Source organism: Orbicella franksi, chromosome 2, assembly GCF_964199315.1.
Source record: "Orbicella franksi chromosome 2, jaOrbFran1.1, whole genome shotgun sequence".
Taxonomy (NCBI): Eukaryota; Metazoa; Cnidaria; class Anthozoa; order Scleractinia; family Merulinidae; genus Orbicella; species Orbicella franksi.
This window is the reverse complement of record NC_138146.1, coordinates 10,689,787-10,713,422: the sequence shown is the minus strand read 5'-3', so window position 1 is coordinate 10,713,422 and position 23,636 is coordinate 10,689,787. Positions and strand designations below refer to the sequence as shown.

At 38.7% G+C, this 23,636-nt stretch overlaps 1 pseudogene across 1 annotated transcript; it reads left to right on the top strand.

The window, feature by feature from the left end:
- The first annotated feature begins 17,518 nt into the window (after positions 1-17,518).
- On the top strand, positions 17,519-19,239 carry LOC145468192 (52 kDa repressor of the inhibitor of the protein kinase-like; annotated as a pseudogene). Its single transcript, XR_014042153.1, has 3 exons — positions 17,519-17,846; positions 18,103-18,578; positions 18,702-19,239. The product of XR_014042153.1 is annotated as a 52 kDa repressor of the inhibitor of the protein kinase-like (transcript).
- The last annotated feature ends 4,397 nt before the right edge of the window (positions 19,240-23,636 follow it).

Below are 23,636 nucleotides of genomic sequence, written 5' to 3'. Positions count from 1 at the left end.
TTGCCGAATTGACATGTAGCTGTGATTTTAGTGCTGGCAGTGACACACACTCTTCTCGGTGTTTGTCAGAGTTGTACGAAGTGACACGTACACGACATATTTTCAAATTCTAAAGAAAAAAACATATTTACTGAAGAAATTTTCACGTTCATGCCACTTGCACAAATACTTGTGTAATTGCAACATAGAAATCTAATGAATGAATCGTGTGGAACACTATTTTTCAGAATAATTCGATTTTTTGTCTGACTAATTTTGTCTTCAAAACTTTTTAAAGAACTCTGCGAACAGGAATCCGGGAAGGTTCTCTATCCCTTGTTCCTCTCTGATTTTCTCTTGTAACAGACCGGATTGTCTTACAATGTGTAAAATCCCTTGCAATTACAGATAAACAATTACTCTTTTCAATTATTTTTATTTCTTGGCCTTCTTCAGCATTACAGTTAGCACTACATCCACACAATCTTGATTCCTTTTCATATTCAAGGCAAAGAAAACTATTCACCGAGGCCTTAACGGGAAGTCGTGTATGACTTGTATTACCAAATTTTCCGGACATATGACGAAAAATCGTGGCTAAATTCCGAGCTACATAATTCGCATGGTTAGATTTGCGACCAGAAATCATGGCTAAATGCCGAGCTACATAACTCAGATGGTTAGATTTGCGACCAGAAATCATGGCCAATTTTCGAACTAAACCACTCGGTGAGTTAAATTTCTGACCACAAATGATTGCCAGTTTTGGAACAACACCACTCGGTGAGTTAAATTTCTGACCACAAATCATGGCCAGTTTTGGAACAACACCACTTGGTGAGTTAAATTTCTGACCACAAATCATGGCCGCTTTCCGAGCTACACAACTCGGCAAGTTAGATTTCTGACCACAAATTATGGCCAATTTTCGAACTACACCACTCGGTGAGTTAAATTTATGAAAACAAATCACGGCCGCTTTCCGAGCCACACAACTCGGCAAGTTGGATTTCTGACAACAAAGCTCAGGCAGAGGAGCGAAACAACGCAGTTGAAGTTGAGCTTCGTCAACGCAGTTGTTTGTTGCTGACGACGGGCGATTTCGTTTAACAGGGCCAAACTCTACTTTCGCATCAGAAGGCATACTTTACATACCTCCTTAAGGCATCGATAAATGTTAACAGTGATATCTTTTAGTCTCATGATATCCAGTCAGAAAGACTTGAAAAGAAAATTGACTACTTACAGCTTCCAAATTACAGTGTAAATGTCCACAAAAACCCGCACTTGAACGAAACAAAGACCCGCACTCGAAAGAAATGTACAGCACATGGTTTGGCGATGATGTCATTCGTTTTGCCCCTGCTGCGGGGCGGCTAAATCGGTGTCGCAACTTCGGACGAAGGTCCACCGTCCCATGAAACTCGACTCAAGTCTGCATTAGGACTGCGTTCTACGAACGCATTAAAAAAAGGGGGGGTGCCCATGTTCTTTAAGGAGCAGTGAGGCATTGAAAGTTTCCCATCTTGGCATTATTTCATGCTTATTACAAGAACGCCGTTCCAAGTTATTATAAAATCTTTGTGAGCCCAGACTCATGAAAGCACGCCTCAAACTACAGTCAATACTTGTGTCGGACACAAATAAACTTTTTAAGTTTGAGTTTTGACAGACAGCTGAATCCTTGTTAAAATATTGGCACCAAATTGCTTGTCACCGCTATCAGACTGCAAAATAGAAAAGACTACAGTGCAGCTGCTCTTTTCCTTATTTCTTCAATTTTCAGCAATAGAAATCACGTCAGTCTTTTCTCATGCAAAGCTAATGATTAGTTGATTAAAACGACCGGAAAAAAATTGGGGTGCCCGAGCTCGTTAGTGAGCTATAGCCATTTTTCAACGGACAGAACTAAATATCACGTGGGCAAATCCGCCATGTTTTCAATGCGCGCGTGCACGAGCGCGCGCTAGTGACGCCATAAATTATGTGCAGTAAGGATGCGCAATGCAAATGTGAGGAATCCTCTCAAGGTTTGGCCTGTGGGTAGAAAGTAACTTTGTGAACCCACGACCCGTCATGCCATCCCACACCATCACCTTCGCACTTTGCTTCACTTGGAAAGCTTGAGGAACATCACATTCCTGCAAGCCCCATACGATATCGTTTTTTGGATTAGAGTACTGGAAAAGATATTTAGGACACTTATCTGTAAATTAAAAATTGTCCCAATCTTCTGCTGTCAGCTTTGCGTATTTCTTGGCGAATCTCTAGAATCTCAAACCTGCTTTCCTTTGCTTTTCGCTCAACAAAGGTATTTTCTTTCGCTTGAAAACCTTCCATCCTTTCCTAGTCATGTATCTCCACACCGTCATGCTCGAAACTTCGATGTTTTTCTGCTGAAGATTCTTAGCAATCTTCCTTGTTGAATTGTTCAGTTTGTACTTCACTTTCTCGATTGAATTTTGAGCACAATTGGTCAAAACAGACGATCGTCCGCTTCTTGGTTTGTCTTTGAAGCACTCTCTTTTCGATAACTTGTTCACCCAACGTTCCGTCTTGTTAAATAATTTAGCGATTTCTTTGACTAAATGACAAAATGATCGTAATATGGCTGCTTGAGCTCTAGCATAAGCAATGTCTGACTTCATTTTCGAGGCAGAGAAAACAGAACGTTCAGGAAAAAAATCAGAGAATTACAACAAACTCGAGAAAGGAACAACATACACAAAGGACGCGAAAAAATGTCGGGAAAACGCACGTGTACACATTTGGCGCGAAAATCGAAACAAAGACATCTAATAGACAAGTAAAATTGTTATAGATCGTTTTCACGTGACGTCATCACTTTCGAAAGTCCAAAACTAAAGAGCCACCAAAATTTTTATCCTCATTAGGCATAAGAGGCGGTATATTTATATCTGTTTACAATTTTACAGCTCAATAGCGTGCTTCGTTTGGAATCCAGAGTATTTGAATTTCAGGGTTATGGAGGTGCGTGACACAAGGCTACGATCGAGTTTGTCGAAAAATATATTCTTATCTCATGATTTTGAGCCTTTTTAGAAGTTAGAGCATTATGAAAAGTGCTTATGTAAATGCTTGTTTGATCAGTCCTGATAATCAGTCGCCTAGATAGCCAAAGTAAGTTCCAGATGTTTACACTATTTTCCAGCCGCCATATTGGTGTACCACGGAGGTACACCAACATGGCGTTTTCATACTGGGCTCTGCAAATATCTGCGAAACATTTCGACGAATATCTGAAGTTTGGGGAAACGCACAGGCCTAAAACTTGGAGAAGTGTCTTATTTAGTTATCTTCTATAACATCGTAAGTTCATAGCTTTTTCCACTGGATGGTTTTCGATTTATTTTTTTATTGCGTGACAGTAAAAACGATCTATTGCCAGCAATTTTAATAAATTCTCTACCTCAATTTATTGAAAAAGTTCTAACAAACAATTGATTTGGTTAAAAAATTAACAACTTTAAATCGGAACAAACTTTTGAAACACCCTAATTCCTCGTTCTAAAAACGTGAATTCCCCTAAGCGCAAGACACAATGAATATTCTTTGTTCTCAAAGCGTGAGAGCCCAAGAGCGCTATATACGAGTCGTGCGAAAAGGAAGACGCCATCATACGAGTCGTGTCAGTTCGTGTATTTTTGAACAACCCTCAGTTCATGCTATTCATCATGTTTTGCGCTTTGGGGAATTCGTGTTTTTAGAACGAGGAATATACATTCTAATCGTGCTCGTAATTTCACTTGCGCGATTACTGCCTGAATTGTACTACACTCTGTCCAATTACTGTTACTAATTAGCGCTTTTGAACTCTCCCACTTTGGGACTCCGAAGAGTATACACTGTATATAGCAATGTTGGGCTCTCACGCTTTGAGAACAAAGGATATTCATCCAGTTTTGCGCTTTTGGGCATTCACGTTTAGAACGAAGAATAAACATTCTAATTAGCGCTTAGAACCCTCCCGATCCAGGGACTCCGACGGGTATACACTGTATTTAGCGCTTTTCGGCTGTACTTTGTCACGCTTTGAGAGCAAAAATATTCATCGTGTTTCGCGCTTTGGGGCATTCACGTTTTCAGAACGAGGAATATACATTCGAATGAGCGCTCCTTAAATACAAAAAAAAAAATTCTAATTAACGCTATTGGACTCTCCCGCTTTAGGACTCCGACGAGTATACATTGTATGTAGCGCTTTTTCGCTCTCACGCTTTCAGAACGAAGGATATTCATCGTGTTTTGCGCTGTGGGGCGTTCACATTTTTAAAGCGAGGAATATACATTCTTATTAGAGCTATTGGACTCTCCCGCTGTAGGCCTCCGAAGAGTATACACTGTATATAGCGTTCTTGGGCTCTCACGCTTTGAGAACGAAGAATATTCATCCTGTTTTGCACTTTGGGGAATTTACGTTTTTAGAACGAGGAATGTACATTTTAATTAGCGCTATTGGATTCTCACGCTTTGAGAACGAAGAATATTCATCCTGTTTTGCGCTTTGGGGCATTTACGTTTCTAGAACGAGGAATATATACATTCTAATTAGCGCTATTGCATAGACTGGGCGCCCTTTGTAAAAAAAAAATGATTTAGCTTAATTTTGTCATTTTCTCGTTATTTACTTAATAACGTTTTGTGATATGATATCATACGTTAGTGATTTGATATAATAAATCCTGATTTCAAATCATGCGGTTATGATTTGATATAATAAAATATTATTTCAAATCAGACGTTTATGATTTGGTATAATAAATTCTGATTTCAAATCATGAGTTTATGATTTGATATAATAAATTCTGATTTCAGATCTTGCACTTATTACTAGGCTCTTACCGATAGTGCTAGCACTTTTTTGGCATTATTTGGCTTCGCGAGCATTTATTTTTTTTACATTTTATCCCAAGAAGCACTGCTAGCATTATTTTGGATTTTCGACTGATTATTTGTATAATTTTGTGTTAAAAAGCACAATCTGACTTTATTTATGGCGTCCAAAGCTTCCCAGATGCATTTTGCCCTCATTTTAGTCAAAGGAGCCGAGGAGACCTGGGGAACAGGTTTGATAGGTCAGCGGTTGCCTTCTAGAAAACCAGTCCATCACACTCGTTCCAAGATGGCGTCATCCACGTTGTCATCGAGGAACAATGGAAGTCAGCCAGAATGGACTAATGGAAAAAAAAACATTGATCGTTACATTTTGTTGTTGAAAAATGTAACTGAAAATCTGAAAAATGTAATATTCTATGTTTAAAAAAATCGGGAAAAAGTGAGCATTTTTATGTAACCCACGAGCACTTTTTAAAAAAATTAGCATTATTTTAGCACTTTTTTGGCAAAAAAACAAGCACTGCTTTAAGCATTTAATGCTTTTTTTTTACGAATACTATCGGTAAGAGCCTAGTTATTACTTTATGGGGCGTCGTTTGTAAAAAAAAATGATTTAACTTAATTTTGTCATTTTTTTTCGTTATTTACTAAATAAAGTTTTGTGATATGATATCATACGTTAATGATTTGATACAATAAATCCTGATTTCAAATCATGTGCTTATAATTTGATATAATAAATTATTATTTCAAATCATACGTTTATGATTTGGTACTGATAATAAATTCTGATTTAAAATCATAAGTTTATGATTTGATATAATAAATCCTGATTTCAAATCATAAGCTTATGATTTGATATAATAAATCCTGATTTTAAATCATAAATTTATGATTTGATGTAATAAATTCTGATTTTCAAATCATACGTTTATGATTTGATATAATAAATCCTGATTTCAAATCTTGCGGTTATTATTTATTATTATTTAATGATAACCACTATCTTCAAATCCATGGCACCGCCATGGGTACTAAAATGGCCCCCTCTTATGCTAACCTTTTTCTAGGTTATTTCGAAGCCAACGCTTTGGAAAATGCCCCATTTCAACCCCACACTTGGCTACGATACATCGATAATATTTTTATGATCTGGACCGAAGGTCCAGACAACCTAAAAATTTTCATCGATTATCTTAACAACATTCACTCCACCATTAAATTCGCCAGTTCACACTCCTCTACTAACGTACCTTTTCTTGACGTTAGTGTCTCTTTGACTAACGACGGTAGTATATCTACTGACCTCTACACCAAACCTACAGACAAACACCAACATCTACTCTATTCATCTTGTCATCCCTTACATACTAAAAAAGCCATTCCTTTCAGTCTAGCACTCCGCTTACGACGTATCTGTTCTACCGATGCCACGTTTAATACTCGCGCGGCTCAACTTACCACTTACCTCCTTAAACGAGGTTACAACCGTAATTTCGTCACCAAACAAATACGACGAGCACAGGCGGCCCAAGTTCACAATGCGAGGAGTTTTTTTTTTTTTTTGATCTTTATGCGAACGTCCAGCGCGCGAAACGTGACACGGTTACCGCCGACATCTAATATTACATAACGACCGAGTTTGGTTACGCGAAACGTGACCTTCACCTTGCAGTATGTGGTGGTGTTGTGTTACAACGGTTTGAATTTATAGAGGTTTGTACGGGGAAAAACGGTAATCGACATTATAGCTGAAATTTTGGTATTTTTGCAATAAAAATGACTCACTTCAATGCCTTGTTGTCTTTTCTATTGTCATCTCGCTTCTCAGCTCGATCCGAAGCCTTTTAAGCGAGTTATCGCTTAATAGTTTTCCTCTACTAAGAAAGAGTAAAGGCTACACACTCTATTCTGGACTGACCCCCGCTCGAAGCGAAAAAAAAACACTGAAATCCCGCCAGCCGCCCCAGTTCCTCCGCAGAATCATAGTACAGGTTTAAGCGCTCCCTTGCAGTTAAATTCCAAGCCAAATTCATCTCCACAGCGCACGATACAAAGCTCTGAGTCGAAGAAAGCTAACCATCCGGAATCAGTGATCATGCTGCCGGCACCATTCGTGGACACATTCGAAACCCGAGCGGAATGCCGGGCTAACAAATTGACCCTGACCAGGGGAAGGGAGCGCACAGTTCTCGACAAGCCAGGTACTTTGCTCCACGGTCCCCTGGGAAGATTTTTGTCCAGGCCGCCAACGGAGCATTGTTGTGACAAGCCAATCAAAGCAACGACTAGACGTGTTTACAAATGTGAGATACTTTAAGAACTGTCAGAGAAAACCCTTTACGGGATCTCGAATAGATAAATCTTCGTGGATCACTATCATCAGCAGAGCTCATCTAGTTTATGTTAAGATCTTTTGAAGATCTGAAATAGACAGTTTGTTTGTGGAGATACTGCTTCGCAAAGTGTAGAGGAATGAAGGTCATTAGCCAAGATGTAAGTGTGCACTGAATATTACTGGATATTCGCGGCACATGTCATAATAGCTAAGGAAATTTGCTTTAGTTTTGTTGCATCACAGTCATATTATGTCTTACTCTAGATTTAGCAATTTTTCAGTATCAAATTTTGTCCTTTAACGGTGTACTTTTCCGTAGCAAAGAAAATATTTGAAATAGGTTTCAGTACGGACAGTGCCAACAGATTTATCTATTCGAGATCGCGTAAAGGGTTTTCTCTGACAGTTCTTAAAGTATCTCACATTTGTAAACACGTCTAGTCGTTGCTTTGATTGGCTTGTCACAACAATGCTCCGTTGGCGGCCTGGACAAAAATCTTCCCAGGGCACCGTGGAGCAAAGTACCTGGCTTGTCGAGAACTGTGCGCTCCCTTCCCCTGGTCAGGGTCAATTTGTTAGCCCGGCATTCCGCTCGGGTTTCGAATGTGTCCACGAATGGTGCCGGCAGCATGATCACTGATTCCGGATGGTTAGCTTTCTTCGATTCAGAGCTTTGTATCGTGCGCTGTGGAGATGAATTTGGCTTGGAATTTAACTGCAAGGGAGCGCTTAAACCTGTACTATGATTCTGCGGAGGAACTGGGGCGGCTGGCGGGATTTCAGTGTTTTTTTTTTCGCTTCGAGCAGGGGTCAGTCCAGAATAGAGTGTGTAGCCTTTACTCTTTCTTAGTAGAGGAAAACTATTAAGCGATAACTCGCTTAAAAGGCTTCGGATCGAGCTGAGAAGCGAGATGACAATAGAAAAGACAACAAGGCATTGAAGTGAGTCATTTTTATTGCAAAAATACCAAAATTTCAGCTATAATGTCGATTACCGTTTTTCCCCGTACAAACCTCTATAAATTCAAACCGTTGTAACCCTAACACCACCACATACTGCAAGGCGAAGGTCACGTTTCGCGTAACCAAACTCGGTCGTTATGTAATAGTAGATGTCGGCGGTAACCGTGTCACGTTTCGCGCGCTGGACGTTCGCATAAAGATCAAAAAAAAAATCCTCGCATTGTGAGCTTGGGCCGCCTGTGCGACGAGCCGCCGACATCCCCCGCAGACTCTCGTTACAAACCAAAAACGTCAACAAACCTAAACGTATACCATTTATAACTACCTTCAATCCATCACTCCCTCACATCTCTAACATCATTAAAAAACATTACAATTTGTTGCTCTCTTCTAACCGCTGCAAAAACGTTTTTCAGCATTTGCCTGTTGTAGCCTTCAGACGCTCCCCTAACCTTCGTGACTTACTAGTTACAGCTAAACTCTCTTCTAATTCGTCTAATCCCCAACTACCTTCTGGTTCTTTCCGTTGTGGCAAAAACTGTGCTACTTGTCCCTGATATCTGATAATTATCTGATATCTGATAATTAAATTAGTCCTCGTTCATCGGTAAAAATTTGCATTTTTAGTAAAACAACATCGTTTCTGTTCCGTTTCTTCATCACTACATCAGATATTTAACTTTCTTTCATTTATCTCCAAAAAACAAGGACATCTTCCGTAGGTTTTGGAGAAAACAAGGGTTTCATATTACATGGCTTTGCGAGGAAAACAAAAGTATCAAGTTACAAAGTTGGCGTGAAGAGCTAAATTGTCACGTTTGCTGCTTCAGCGTATTATTGAATTTAAAATGAACGAAAATCAACGTAAAACACCAGTAGTAATTAATTTGTACGCAATTTTTGGACCTTGAATGAAAATACGACCTTGAAACATACACACTGCAAAGGGGAAAAGCCCTAGCAGACTACCAAGGTAGACACAAACCGGAAGTGAACCGAGCAGGGGTGAGTACTTATGGGACTACTGTACCAGAGCTATCAATTGCGCTCTGCACTATCTGAGATTGTCTCACTTGTTTCAGTGAAAGTCAACCATTATATCCAATGTATAAACATCGCATTTATTTGAATGGATTCGATTTTTTTCATTTTTTACGAGACGGTTTTCAAACCGACCTCGAAACTGGCTAATTTGCATAGGCAGACTCTGAAATTTTGCTATAAACGTCGGACGCTGCCAAACCACAGTTTTTTATTGTAACAAGCTGAATGTTTTACATGTAAAAGGTTCATCTTTCTTCGATATTTTAACGCTTTAACAATTTTATTCTGTCAAAGTTTGCCGGAGTTATGAATTTTCTAAAATACCTCCTACCAAACTCCGGAATGTGTGAAGCGTGACATACCTGAAGTTATCAAATCAAATCAAAACTTTATTTATCGAGGGTGACACGTAATAGTTTATCAACTAATAAATTTGTGGCTTTCTCAAATGTACTAAAAGTTAAAAATCTACTATAAACAATAATCAAAGATAATCACTAAAATATCGCAATCTAAAAATTATTATTTAAAAAAGGAGTAAAAATCTTATTCTTGAGCTGACTTACTTTAAAATGTTTCTACAAAGCGTTCTTAAGGATATTTACAGATGAAGAGGCGCGCAGCTTAAGGGGGAGGTGATTCCAACATTTAATAGTCGTTACAGAAAACGTGCGACCTCCCTCTTTCGCTCTATTAAATCTTTTCGGTAAAATGGTAAAATTAGCGCCCTGTGTATTTCTATTGTGCTGGCTGCTATTTAGTCTTAATAAATCGTTTATGTATAACGGGCAAGCACCCATAATCCTTTTATGAGCTATTGTACATCTTTTTATATCAGTCTCGATGTAATATGGAACCCATCCTAAGGTATTAAGTAGATCTACAGTGCTATGGCGTTGTTGGGCGTCAAGGATAATACGAGCACAGCGTTTTTGCAGCCTGAATATCTTACTTATGTTGTCGTGGCTGCAGCAGCTTGTCCATGTTACGCTGCAATATAATATCAATGGCTTAATTAAAGAATTATAATAAAGTATACGCTCTGCTCTTGGGAGATAAGCCTTGATTCTGTTGAATATACCAATACGCTTCGATATCTTCTTACATAAAGAGTCAATATGAATATCGAAACTGAGTTCTTCATCAAGTTCAAGGCCTAGCAGTTAAAAAGCTATCTTCTCAAATGTGGGACCTGATCTAGAAACAAATCAATGATGACTCAAAAGTGCTAACATCATTGTAAAAACATATAGAATAAACTTTGTGGGCACCCCGCACTGCGCGTCGTACAGAGCTCCACGATTTTGCCAAATATTCGCCATTTTGATGGTAAACAAAGATAACGGCGGTCCCACCTGTAACCAAAAAACATGAACCGTAAACGATTGGATATAAAATAATCATCACTACAGGTCAAATTGTGGATTTTAAATTAGATTATCCGTGGTTTAGCCGTTATTTCGGGAAAAATCTACCTTCATTTGGTATTTTAAACAGTAAAAACGATGAAGATTTTTTTTCCATCCATATGCAAATTACATGTACTGTAGCCGGGAGAGTTTTTGTCACGATTAGACGACCAAATGCTTAAACTGATTTCTTTTATGTATTTTTAAAGGCAAATAATTGTTTCTTACCCGATGGAAAAAACTGTCTCAGCCTCCTTGCAAAAGCTATTTTTACCGGTTAGTGAGCTCTTTTTATTACTCACGGTGCGGTAACGCAATGTTTGCTTTCAAAGCTTCACTTGTTGTTTCACTTTAATTGAATTAAGCCGACGAGCGAGGTTGGCCCTTTTGTCCAAAACTTCCTCTTCTCGAGAAATTTCGTAGTACACAAAAATTTCTGCCGCTGAAGTTAATTTAGTTCAAAAGGTTTTGCATGAATTTATTTTCGCTGGGGTACAATCGGAAATAATTCTCTTTCAAAATTCAAAATGTCAATGAGGAAAAACTGTTACTGCGTAAAAGAAATTCTCAAAAATATTGTGAAAATGAGAACAAGTTTTATGTCTGAGCAAATAATTGTTTCCTACCCGAGGAAAAATTGTCTCAGCCTCTTTGCAAAAGCTATTCTTATGGTCCCGCGAAATCCGGCCTTAACTAATCTCGGAAAGGGTGCCTCAAACGTCTCTGAACCATCTCGACGGCGTAAAATAAGAAACAGTCCCAAGAGCTTTATAATGTTAAGAAATTGTATTATTACTTGTTTAGAATACTTAGATTTACCGAATAATTCTTTCGATTATTTAACTAAAAGGCAGTCCATTCGTCATTAGACCTGATTTTCAATTGACTCAGTTCAATTGGAGGAGGGGAGGGGTTGCAGGTGAGCATGTAGGTTAATTTTATTTCCTCATGGTATGCACCAATACAAGCTTTGATTTGATGTTACAAATATAGTGGAATATAACGAGGAGCTTGCACTCTGACTAGCATTCATTCCACTTCGATGAAAATTAACTTCGGTAATCACATTCTTGTAAAAAGCTCATTAGTTGCTCAATCAGGTCTCTCTTCTTGTCTCTTGATTTAAATGGAATTTCAAAATGGCGCAAGATTTGTTTAAGCATTGGTACATTAAATTAACTCAATTTATTTTCTTTCGCGCACTCGCACAGATTGAAGTAAGGCATCGTAAGACAGAGGGTGTTGTGGCCTCAGTTCCTGACTAACCTCTTCTATGAGGTACTATCTATCAGTATGTCTGTCCGCGTTGCACCCCGACAGAATAACATGGTTTTCCATGTCCCTCGAGGATCCACAAGGAGTCTGAAGTATTTCGTGAAGTGAACAATTTCTTTGCTTAGCCGACATTTTGTACAATTAAGACGAATGAATTGCGGAGAAGATTTTATATGTAATCGAATTAACGTAAAATTAAAATGCGAATTTTTTATACGCAGTAACATTTTTTCCACTCTGACATTCTGAATTTTGAAACAAATTTTTTTCCGATTGTACCCCCAGGAAAATAAACTCATGCAAAACGTTTTGAACTAAGGCCCGGTTCATACGTCGCATTTCTGCCATGTCGAATTCAATTCAATTAAGTGCGGCAGAAATGCGACTGTGGATTCATACGTCGCACTTGTGTCGCACTTAATTCAGAATTTATACCGTCGGGTATGTCGGCCAGCGGAAAATGTTTTAAACGTAGAGTATTCAATATGGTGTACGAAAGTATTGAGCGACGAAGGACTTTAATTTTGCTAAAAATTGTCCGCCAATGGAACGAGAAGGAGAAGGCTGACAACGCAGCAGTATGTGTTGCAATATGTTCAGGTTGCATTGGGTCGAGAATGGCCAAGTTTCTTCTTTTTCTTTGGCAGGAACACATTTACGCATGCTCAATACATTAAGATAATGTATGCATTAGATTCGACACGGCAGAAATTCGACGTCTGAATCGGTGTCGCATTTCTGTCGGATAATGCGACAAGACCAGTCGAACGTGCGGCAGAAATGCGGCAGCCGATTCAGACGTCGAATTTCTGTCGAATTTAATTCGTTGAATTGAATTCGACACGGCAGAAATGCGACGTATGAACCGGGCCTAAAGTAACTCCAGCAGCAGAAATTTTTGTGTACGACGGAATTTCTCGAGAAGAGGTAGTTTGGAAAAAAGAGCCAACCTGGCTCGTCGGCATAATTCAATTTAAGTGAAACGAACAATTGAAGCCTGGAAAGCAAACATTGCGTTACCGCATCGTGGGAGATGAAAAGAGCTCACTAACCGGTAAAGAAAAGCTTTTGCAAGGAGGCTGAGACAGTTTTTTCCCTCGGGTAAGTGATGTGACTTTCCAGGAGCGAAACCACGTGTAGATTAGGGCTTAAGAGTCCCTGCCATAAATATAGAAAATAACTCGGCAAGGGTCAAAAACTCGATTTCGCTGATATTTTTACGGTAGATAGGCTAGGGCATGACAAAAACTACTGGATAGTTTTTTTTAGCAAAATATCCTTTTATTTCAAAGAAATATGCAAATTAAAAGATTCCGTTAAAATCGTCATTTGACGCACCATTGTATTAAACAAGTTTGAGAGCCTCGCATGCAAAACCACATTATTCTTCCGTCTTTAAAACACTCAAACATTTTTGTGCAATGTTTAATTGTGTACTGGGTTAATTTTAGGGAATGTTGCGGTTTTTGTTGGGTGTAAAATAATTAAATTTCGAAGACATGTATTTCATTCACTTAAAAGGACTTCGTAAAAGTAATTGATTTTCACCATGTGCGAAACCTTCAAATGGATTAAAATTCCGGTGGTTGAATCGCAGAAGGATGGTCTACAGATTCCTGTAAAAATTTCTTTGGGCAAATGATTGTGAGCGACGCGAGAGCTTTTCAAAGTACGTTAAAAATGCAGATATTTGTCCATCCGTCGTCAAATCTCAATTTACGGGTTAGACATATATTTTAGCATGCACCACATGTCTTGAGCTATATTAAGTTGAAATAGACGCAGAGCTGATAATTTCGAAATGTTCTAACCTTATTTGCTGTAAAAGGCAGGTCCAAAAGCCGATTTGACGTGATTCTGTCGCCATTCGTCGCCCACAAAGCAGAAGTTTGCTTTTGTTTACACAACGTCCGATGTAGCGTCATCGCCAACTGTCAACTTATTGAATGGTCGAATACCGTGAATCTATGACCCTCTTTCGACACATATGATCACCACTGCATCTAAGTCAAAAACGGCGAAGTGACTTGTAGATAGTTGCTTGCTTTGCACCACACCAAAATATTACGTTTTATCATCGTTTGATCCGTGATTGCTCCTTCACTGCTGCTTGAATCCTTGGTTGTAGCGGTTCGTTGTTTGTTCATCACGCAATGCTGTCATGCCATTTTAGGGGGTAGGGGTAGGACAATTTCTATCCTAATACGTAAGGCTCCGTAAGGCTTGGAACCACAGGAAGCACACAATCTTGTTGAGAGGGAAGAGATTAAATTAAGAAATGAAAAGAATGAATAGTTAACCATTGCCCCTGTTGTCATCTTTTACTAGACCATCGCTACCTACATGCCCTGCGTAAATACTGTAAGGCTAAACTCGTACTTAGGTCTTTTCGCGCTGTGCAATTATTTTTGGTTTACATAATATACAGTGGGCTACCCTCCGGGAAATGGGAGGTGGCCGCTTAATAGGGGTTGGTGTACCTTGAATATATTTTCACCATCGGGTTAAAAATTTCTTAGTGAACATGGAGTCAACTCACGACAATCATTACAGATGTCATCCTCGGAGACCCAGGGGCAGTTAGTGGGGGCGGAGAAAAGTCTAAACTGGTGAGTAAAAAGTTCTGGCGAAGACCCGTGTGTGCTTCCTGCGGTTCTAAGCCTTATGGATCCTTACGTATTAGGATAGAAATTGTCCTACCCCTGCCCCCTAAAATGAGATGACAGCATTCGGTGACGAGCAAATAACGAACCACTACAACCAAGGATTCAAGCAGCAATCACGGATCAAACGATGATCAGACGTAATATTTTGGTGTAGTGCAAAGCAAGCAACTATCTACAAGTCACTTCGTCGTTTTTGACTTAGATGCAGTGGTGATCATATGTGTCGAAAGAAGGTCATAGATTCATGGTATTCGACCATTCAATAAGTTGACAGTTGGCGATGACGCTACATCGGACGTTGCGTAAACAAAAGCAAACTTCTGCTTTATGTGCGACGAATGGTGACACAATCACGTCAAATCGGCTTTTGGACCTGCCTTTTACAGCAAATAAGGTTAGAACATTTCGAAATTATCAGCTCTGCGTCTATTTCAACTTAATATAGCTCAAGACATGTGGTGCATGCTAAAATATATGTCTAACCCGTAAATTGAGATTTGACGACGGATGGACAAATATCTGCATTTTTAATGTACTTTGAAAAGCTCTCGCGTCGCTCACAATCATTTGCCCAAAGAAATTTTTACAGGAATCTGTAGACCATCCTTCTGCGATTCAACCACCAGAAGCTTGATCCATTTGAAGGTTTCGCACATGGTGAAAATCAATTATTTTTAAGAAGTACTATTAAGTGAATGAATTACATCTCTTCGAAATTTAATTATTTTGCACCCAAAAAGACAACGCAGCATTCCATAAGTTCAACCCAGTGCACAATTAAACATTGCACAAAAATATTTGAGTGTTTTAAAGACGGAAGAATAGTGTGGTTTTGCATGCGAGGCTCTCAAACTTGTTTAATAAAATGGTGCGTCCAATGACGATTTTAACGGAATCTTTTAATTTGCATATTTCTTTGAAATAAAAGGATATTTTGCTAAAAAAAACTATCCAGTAGTTTTTGTCATGCCCTAGCCTGTCTACCGTAGGAATATGTGCGAAATCGAATTTTCGACCCTTGCCGCGAAATTAAGAATTTGTCTGATTTTTACAGGCAGGCACTCTTAACAGGAGCTTGAAACACTCGAACGCACATTGTAATCCAAAGAAACCAGGTCACAGTAAGATCAGTCGAGGAGCGATAAATCAACAATATAGGAATCAGGATAACAAAATAGGGATGTACTTGTTATGTGAAGTCGTTGTGGTTGTGATTGTGTGGTTCGACCTAAAAACAAAACGATACAAAAGGCTTATGTAAGCTAATACTAGCTAAGATACAAAACATAAATCAAGGATACCGATGGAACATAAATCTTAAACTATAACGACACGATTACGACTAAAGATGTGCAGACTTACTTTGATCTTGCTCCTGCGAGCTTAGCAATTGTAGAAACGACAGCTTAGAACGATAGCGATGACAGCAATAGCATAAAATAATAGCGAGAACGGTGATGACGTAACTAAACTGATAAAAATGTGGTGTCTCTAATTACATGATTCCAAAGGTTATATTACGAAACTTGCATTGATCACAGCAATTACAGCATGAATAGCAAAAACTTAAAAAATGTACATAATCGTTAATAAGTAATAGTTATGTAAGCAAAACAAAGAAGAAAACGAGTTACAAAAACTCACCCGGTTACAGTACATGTAATTTGCATATGGATTGAAAAAAGAACATTCATCGTTTTTACTGTTTAAAATACCAAATGAAGGTAGGTAATGTCCGGGAACTTTGAAAACCTTTGTCATAAAAGAAGGTATGTTATTAAATCACTATGCATGATAGAAGTTGAATAATTATTATTGTTGAATAAAAATAATTGTGGTTGAAGTTGAACAAATATTGTTGTTGAATGAAAATGATCTTGGTAGAAGCTGAAGAATTATTTTTTTTGAATGAAAATCATTTCGGTTGAAGTAGAACAAATATTTTTGTTGAATGAAAAGAATTTTGGTTGAAGTTGAAAGAAAATGCGTATTGTTGAATATAAATATAAAATGTTGAATATAAATATATGTTGTTGAAAATAAATATAAGTTGTCGAATATGAAGGTGCAAGTTGTTGAATTTTGCAACATTTGGCTAACCATATTTGGCAGCGTCCGACGTTTATAGCAAAATTTCAGAGTCTGCCAAGGCAAATTAGCCAGTTTCGAGGTCACTTTGAAAACCGCCTTGTAAAAAATGAAAAAAATCGAATTGAATCAAATAAATGCGATATTTGTACATTGGATATAATGGTTGACTTTCACTGAAAAAATGAAGCTAATCGGTGAAGGTCCGAAATTTGCCTTATCCGTTCTTACGCGGACAGCTTCTTAAACATTTCCATGCAAAAACCTTTTCAGAGCAAATGTACACAAAAATCAAAAATAGTTCGGTAAGGCTTGAAAAATCGAATTTGCCCTACTGTTGCATATAAGTAGGCCTTAGTAAAAGTAAAAACGCTACGTAGTTTTTTTCTTCAAATATCTTGGTATTTCCGAGAAAAAGGACATTATCAATTTCACGTCCAGACATCAAGCTAGCGAGTGCTAACTGGGCTGAAAATAGACCATTTTCACTCGATTTGCATTTCGCAACTGTTGAGCGCAAAAAAGTTGTAATACAACCAACTTAATGCAGAACTATTCCTTGTCCAAAAGTACCAAAAGTACTAGCATTGTTTTTGTCATTAAATCACTTCAATTCGAAATATCACAGGAATATCAGCACGACTTAAACATAAAACTATATAAATGTCATAGCCGGATTTAGGGGACGGGCCGAGGGGGCCGCGGCCCCCCATTTTTTTCTTGTATTTTCAAAACGTTTTTGTCCGACCCCAACCCTTCTAACCGTCCTTTGAGTGTTGTTACAATTATACAATCAGGTTTCAGTTTTATTCAATTTCGGAGCTTTCCTTATTTAAAATATATTTTGTCTTAACTGTTATAATATATTATCAAATATTCAAACAAACGTAAGCCAAAAATTAAAATTCGCGCTAATTGTTAACGCCAAATGTAACAGGCGTTTCTTTCGGTTTCAAATGACGAGGAACACTGGACACGAATATTGTCACGCGGTGTCCCTTGCTGCACTGCTGAAGAGTGAAATATTTTTCTGAAGTTTTCGAGGAAAGCAAAGACACTGTTTACATTTCATCGTGAACCAGGTGAGTACGTTACTTATTTGACCTAGCTTAAACGTAATCGTTTTTATTGTTTAAGATCTGTATCTGTTTGCTGGCGGGCAACGTTCGAGCTCTGCCTTGGAGACTTTGTTTGGTGATCATCCGCCCCAGCAAAAAGGCAAATGAAGTAAAAATATTAAACTTTAGCTTATATTAAAGCACTCAATGTGATGATTTGTAGCAAAAGATTTTGCGTAAATTGCGTTAATTTCTCGATAGAAAATTCTGACAGAAACGATTAGAATCATTACAGCAATAACACTTTACTGATGACGTTTCAAAAATGGATCAGTTGTTTCTACTTGTGCCAGGTGATTGCGAGTTTAAACAGCAAGGTTGATTATCATTCGGTGTTTTTATGATTAGTAACGTTTCCCTTCTAGAACGTTTCACCGTAGGACTCAGCCGTTCGTTACAGGGTTCCAGACTGGATGTTATTGAGGCAACAAGCATGTTAACGTTGTGAAGGAACAGATGAAAGGTATGCGCAAGAATGCTAAAACAGCATTTGCAAGTCTGTGTATGAAAAGATCAAGGAGATGGCTAAGAAGGCAAACGTCAAGGTAAGTATCTCTTGAACTTGTGGTAGGCAGACATTAAGAAACAACACCAATGCCGGGACACCAGTCGCCTACTCTCAACGGGCAATATTTCTTCCCTTCCTTGACAACTTCTTGGAGCAAATAAATACCCGCTTTAATAGACTATCAGAAGCGGCATTGCTTGGACTGCTACTGATACCTGCCAACTTACAGCAGCTTAACGAGTCTTCTCAAGATACACTTATTCAGCATTATTTCCCTGATCTGCCGTCCCCAAGCAGTGCGTCGCGGGAGCTGGATCAGTGGAGGTGCTTCTGGTATGTTATTCTGCGTTAATGCTCTACATGGGTTACCAAGTTTATAGTGAAACTGTGATAAGCTGAAAAAAAACGATTATACCTTGTATTGAAATATGTGTTAATTCTTGCTTTTATTTTTAGGAACAACGCTACCGTAAAACCCCCGATACTGCAAGAGACATTGAAAGCCTGCATCTCAAGCTTCTACCCCAATGTCCACACAATTCTGCGCCTCCTGTTGATCACCCCGGTCACAAGTGCAACTGTTGAACGTAGCAACTCTTCACTGCGCTTTGTGAAGAATGTTTATCGCAGCACCATGGGAGAAGAACGTTTAAATGCACTGTTGCTGCTCTTTATTCACAAAGACATACCTTTAAATTATAATGCAGTTGTTGACGAGTACGCCAAACGAAACCAGAGAAGGATGACATTTATCAATCCACTGCAGTGATTTATTTCGATTAATACTGGATGTATAAATGCAATACAATGACTCTGTTAACAGTTCGCCTACCACTAACACTACGATTTTGCTTTGAAAATCGTTTTTATGAAATGCTCTTTAATTCTATCTTCCGAAACGTTAACGTTACTTTACTTTGCATCACGAATACGCCCACAATCATGTATGCTGCATCTCCTGAAAAGTGAAGTTTTCATTCGGGTGGAGGGGGGGGGGGGGTAAGGGACTCGACCCCCTCTTTCTGAATTTTCTGGATCCGCCCCTGAATATGTTTACCTTAGCTGAGTTATCATGTCTTGAGTATCAAACAACATTTCCATCCTGCCATTTTAACGGTGTTCCATTAGCTTTGCATAACCTGTACGCATTCGTCTGGTGAATTTGAATCCCCCAAATCGCTCAATACTACCTTGTTCCTATGTAAATGTTCCTACGTTTTCCGTTTTGTTGTTCGGTACAATCATTCAGCCTACTATCAGGCAGCAATCCCCAGTAATCAGATTAATTAGCAGTAACAAATAAGCCGCCATCTTCGATGGCTCCGCGTCTCTTATTTGCATATTTGTAACCACTTCCGGTAAAGTTGAGAAATATTTTCCCATTTGATTGATGTTACCATGATTGATGCATTAAATGCTGAAAAAACATAGCCCACACTGGCATTCAGTTCAAGCTAAGACTCTTTCTGTTCGAGATCGTAAGACAAGTTAGAACGAAATTCTCATAGGAAAATCAAGACCCGCGAACGTTGGTAAGCTACAATCTACTGATGTTGATATTTACAATGTCACGTAAATTTGTGACTCTAGTGAGAGCTATACTTAGATTTCAACCGCTCTCAAGGCTCTCTATTAGCATGAGCACATGGCATAATCATTGTGATTACTTTCTAAGTTAGAAAGTGATTTCTTGATGTAATTATTTCAGTTGACCGCTTTGCTTCGATTCGTATGAAAACGCCCTGAGGCCACAAGATTAGAATTAAAGACAATAAAGTAAAGATTGTTCTCCTATACTGGCTTGGTGTTCTAAGGAGTTTCGACTGCGCGTGCAAACAACCCGGGAGAACGAGATTTCAATTCTGACTTAAGAAACCGTTACAATATTGTCCAGCAAAAGTCTTTGAATACAGGGTAGGGGTAGGGATTATTTCCGAAAGAAAAAGCGTTAGAATTTTCCAATATCTCGATGTAAGTTCTGATTCAGGGCCTCCTTTCTTAGGTAAAGCGATAAAATGCTACACACTATCAAGGTCTTTGTGGCTTAAAATCCAAACAAAGAAAAGTAACTCTGTTTAAAGCTCTGAAATCCCCCACCCCCATGTAAAATATGTTGTAACACACCGGTCCCGGATAGACATATTCAGTCAAAATGGAGGCCTTTCAAACGTCTTCAAAATGGAAGCCCGAAAGTCACACGTGGAATAACGCTTTAGCAGTTACTGCTGGCTTAATCAAACGACACAAATAACACAGATAGAATGATACATCCAATAATACATACATGGGACTTGAGACAGTAATTGTTTTTCTTCAAAGTCGGATATGAGTACTGACAAGAAATGCAGGGAAAGAATCAGTTTGCAAGATTCGGGATACTACAAACCGAAGAAGGTGAACATGTTATTTTTATATGTATGTCATTTATAGTGCTTGGTAATGCTGACGTTTCGAACTGAAGTATTAAATGCCGATATGCTGATGATACTTTTGGTCACGCACTCGGTAGCTACTGGCGTGATTTTGTGTCTTTTGTGAACGATTTTGAATAATTTTTTGACGAGTGCCTAATAATTTACCCAAATTAAACGTTACCTATATTGAAAGACCTATCCTAGTATAGTTAGAATCTAAAATCTTGTGGAATTCCGAGACATGGCACATGGTCGAAATGACAATTCTTTTCACCGACTGACTAACTCAATTTTGGAGAACACTCTGGTTTTGCAATTGTTTACCGTCAAATGATTAGATTAATCCAATGTTCTTGAAATTGTCCTTTTTTAGACAAGGAATAGTCCTTCAATAAGCTGTTTGTATCACAGCTTTTCTGCGCACAATGGTTGCGAAATGCGAATCGAATGAAAATGGTCGATTTTCAGCCGATTTTCAGCCCAGTTGGGACTCGCTAAATTGCATGAAATTGAGTCTGAAGCCGGGTTAAATCGAAAATGTCGTTTTTCTCGGAAAGACAAAGCTATTTCAAGGAAAAAAAACTACAGCCTGTTTGCACTCTTGCTAGGAGCTAGCTATATGCAAAAGACGAGTGAAATTGAATTTTCAAGCCTTGCCGAAGAAATTTGATTTTGTTTGATTTTTGTGGGAATTTGCTCTTCAAGATCTCTAAGCGTGAAGGGTTTCAAAATGGCTCTTTGTCAGAAATCTGAAATTGGTATAGAGATAGAAAGATTAGACACACCATTTGACCATGTGTGCCATGCCTGTGCACATAAAATAAGACTGGGAAACGCTTTGAACTTCATAATTTCATCTACTCGAGGCTGCAGAAAGAGAAGCAAGCCGAGATCGAAGTTTCTGATGATTCGTCGTCAGATTGAAGTCCTCAAACAAGAAAAAGACAGAAAACATCAGACGACAATTCCATTGCTGTGAAGTTCAGCGATAATGTTTCTGAAAATTGGTCGTCGATGATGCTCTTTAACAGCGAAATAACAACGATACGAGTCTAGCTTTTGGTCGAGGGTCGAGGGTCGAGGGTCCTATGTCGAGGGTAATATTTTTTCTGGGTTTGTTCATAGTTAGAATATACTAACTATGGTTTGTTGTTTTACTCCTTGCTGTAGGCTCGATTTCCGCCGCTCAGTCGAGTCCGACCTACATTTTCTTCCCCGATTTGGTTAAATGTAAATTTATCACAGACCTGATTATTTATCTCAGTATAACTTTCTTTAACATTTAAATTCCGGTTTTTCATGTGACTTCATCAGGCTGAATGCTTTGGCCGATGTACGAATGCCATCAACTTTTGAATGGTTATCCGCGTAGAAATAAATCTAAACATTAAGTTTTGCAGTCGTAATTTCTTCAACAAAAAGATAACACATAGGGATAACAGAATGTAGTTCGCGTTAATATCTGCATTGATAGTGACAATGTTGTGGCTTCGTTTGTGTACCTTTTTTTCTATGTCGCTGTAGTCGTTTAGGTCGTATTACTACCGATGCGATTTCTTGGAGTTTTGGCTTCATTGTTTTCTAGTGTCATTGACGGGCCGCGATGAGCAAGATTCCTTTGCCATTTATCATGAACAGGAACTGTAGGTGAAATCTGGGGGCCATGGAAGCTTTGGAAGCAAATTTACGGCTATTTTCTTCCTTCGGTAAATTCGCTGTTAAAAAAAATATCTGTGCGTTTTGCGATCTAAATTACCATTCTCCTTCGGTAAACTTGCAGGGCTTTGCGATTGGTCGCAGTGAAAAATATCTGCGAGATTTGCGAACTTATTCACCACGTTTAAAGGATGTAGCTTGGCTAGAAGACGTTCCGTTTATTTTTCTAATTTTCCATGCACTTGTCTGTAAATTTGGCCGGGTGGACGCGGTTCGCGGGAAAAAAAATACAGACAAATGTATGGAAAATTAGAAAAATTAACTGAGCGTCTTCTAGCTAAGCTACATCCTTCAAACTTGGTGAATACAATCTTCCACCTAGTATTTTATACCTCGTCAGAATGATTGATAGGAAATAAATAGAGGAATTTAAAACATATTAAATGTAGTCATGCAGAAACTTTTTAAATGTGTTTATTCAAAGAACTATTTTCACTCGGGTCTGCTAAATCTGCGAGCCAGCGAGCCATGCGAGCCACAGTGCGAGCCATGCGAGTCATGCGAGCCATTTTTGCGAGTATTTTTGTTTTCTTCGATCGGTCTGGGAGGTCGTCGCTCATTTCACCAAGAAACATCTCGCGCCCGACTATCACTAAATTAAACTACCGCTATAAACCGCCCGCCATCTTGAAAACGGAGATGACCCTGGGGACGAGTACAAACGGTACAACCTCGCTCCCACGGTACTCTCTCTTTCCGTGGGAAATTAATTTTAAATTTATCTACAAAAGTGCTTAAAATTGAAATATTCAAGGAAAAAATCCTAATCTCGCTTCGGTTGCCAGAACTACTGCTGGTGCGTCAAATATGAAAAATGCTCTAAACATCTGTACATCGTGCCAAGTCTTGCGTCATATGCATAGTAATGGCTGCCTGAGTTGGACGAATTTTTTTCTTTGTTTCATATTTTTGTTATGTGTAGAAAAGTTTTTCTATTCAAATCGCCCAGGATCCGCAAAAAATAAAAACAATGCGACAAGAATTTATTAAGGTTCAAGACTTAAGTAAGAAAATTTTTCTGAGAGAAACGGGGTGATAAAAGTGTTGACCTGGTGTTGACAAGCCGGCACGACTCCGGCCGTTCGCAGATGAATAAGTTCTAAAGCCTTCATAGCTTAGCTTTAACTAGGATATCCTTTAGGGATTTTCCCTTGCGATATAAGATGATGGGGGACTCCCTAAAGATTTCTCTCAGTTGTGGTTGATTATTTATAAGGTGCCATTTCCCCGTGAGTGTGTCTTTTAGGTTGGGCAACGCCGG